The 833-nt window shown below is 49.0% G+C and overlaps 1 protein-coding gene across 1 annotated transcript in view; it reads left to right on the plus strand.

Annotated features, from left to right (window-relative positions):
* Positions 1–833, plus strand: part of CEP85L (centrosomal protein 85kDa-like) — a 194,738-nt gene that overhangs the window by 179,525 nt on the left and 14,380 nt on the right. The gene's annotated exons all lie outside the window — the stretch shown is intronic.

The following is an 833-nucleotide window of genomic DNA, read 5'->3' on the forward strand; positions in this document are numbered from 1 at the left end:
AGGTGGTTCCTAATTAATGTTTTAGGGATACATTGTCACTGTTACCTTCTCTTCTTTGATCACTGGGCCTTACTACTGGGCTTAGATTTATATTAATGCAGGTTCAAGGGGTAGGAGCAGTATGATACAGTGAAGTGGCAGGTGGGAAGACAAAGAAGAAAGCATAATTTATCTCAAATTCTGCCTTACCATTTCCTGTTAACCCTGCAGTAAGCTTTTCACTAAGGGTAACACTCAGGAAGGGCAGAAATTGGATGCTGCTGCTTCCTCCTGTTTCAGCTTTTACTGCTTGTGCTCCTCACTGTGTAGGAACTGCTGCTGTAGGTGGTGGCAGTGGTGAGGACCTGTGCAGCAGTGCTTGTGTTAGTGGGATGGTCTGTAGCTAGGGGCCTGATTCACTGCACAGTCCTGATTCACCCCTTAACACCCATCCATTCTGTGCACTGAACAAAAGGCTCTCAAGGAGAGAAAGGGCAGGGAGGGAGAGCCTGTGTTTCTGTAATAAAATTAGTGCCCTTCTGTTTGAGGGAAGACTGTGGAGGGAGGAAGGAGCTTTGCTGTGTTCCCGCAGGGATGTGGCAGGCTGGGAACCCAAGCAGTAGGCTGGGTGCTGAGCCTGGGGACAGCTGTCTCTGGAGTTCCTCTGCTGTGCTCACAGGGAGATGACCCCAGAGCCCGAAGACTTGGTGTCCCAGATCAGTGACTGATGTTATGGGATAAAAATACAATTTCTGTACTGGTCGAAGGGATTGTTGCCAATAGCTGTGCTAGGGTTATTTCTGAGCAAATGCCTGCCTCTTTGGAGAGGGTAAGTTTCTTCAGCTGGGGGCTGG

Source organism: Pygoscelis adeliae, unplaced genomic scaffold (assembly GCF_000699105.1).
Source record: "Pygoscelis adeliae isolate BGI_AS28 unplaced genomic scaffold, ASM69910v1 Scaffold54, whole genome shotgun sequence".
Classification (NCBI taxonomy): domain Eukaryota; kingdom Metazoa; phylum Chordata; class Aves; order Sphenisciformes; family Spheniscidae; genus Pygoscelis; species Pygoscelis adeliae.